Genomic DNA, 611 nt, shown 5'->3' with positions numbered 1-611 from the left:
GGTGCGGGCCACCATGTCATTGAGCGTGTCTTGTGCTCTCTGAAAGTCCTGCAGCAGCTTTTGGTTCTTGATCTGAGCCCTGCGCTCCTGCTCACTGATCTCCAACCAGCAGCCCTGCAGCCAGGCTGCCCTGCTCCTATCACAACAAACACATCATGAGCTCATTCACTGATGAAAACAAACCCTCCAAATGAATGCCAGAATCCTCTAAAATCAAGAAGAATCCTCAAAAACAAAATATAATTATTCTGATAACCTGGAAAATTCAGTTTATCCTACAGGATATTATTTGTGCTTATAGAATTTATGTTTGATCCTATTCGTTCCAAAATATGTATTTTTTTATTAACATTTTTTTTAATGTTATATTTCAGCACAATATCATAGAACAAATGTAATTTATCCTCAAATTCTGAACTGAACAAATATCGAAGTTAGGATGTTTAATGAATGTATGGTTTCTTACAGGCGATGATTTCGCTGCTGTGATTGAAGATCATTCTGGAGCTGCATTCTTCTTTGCTGACTGTAGTATTATTAGAGAGATCGAGATAACCATGAGTGATGGTAAACACACATACCCACCCTGTTGAAAAAACCAGCATATGCTG

Source organism: Sinocyclocheilus grahami, unplaced genomic scaffold (assembly GCF_001515645.1).
Source record: "Sinocyclocheilus grahami isolate Dianchi unplaced genomic scaffold, SAMN03320097.WGS_v1.1 scaffold16696.1, whole genome shotgun sequence".
Lineage (NCBI taxonomy): Eukaryota > Metazoa > Chordata > Actinopteri > Cypriniformes > Cyprinidae > Sinocyclocheilus > Sinocyclocheilus grahami.
This window is presented reverse-complemented; position numbering follows the sequence as displayed.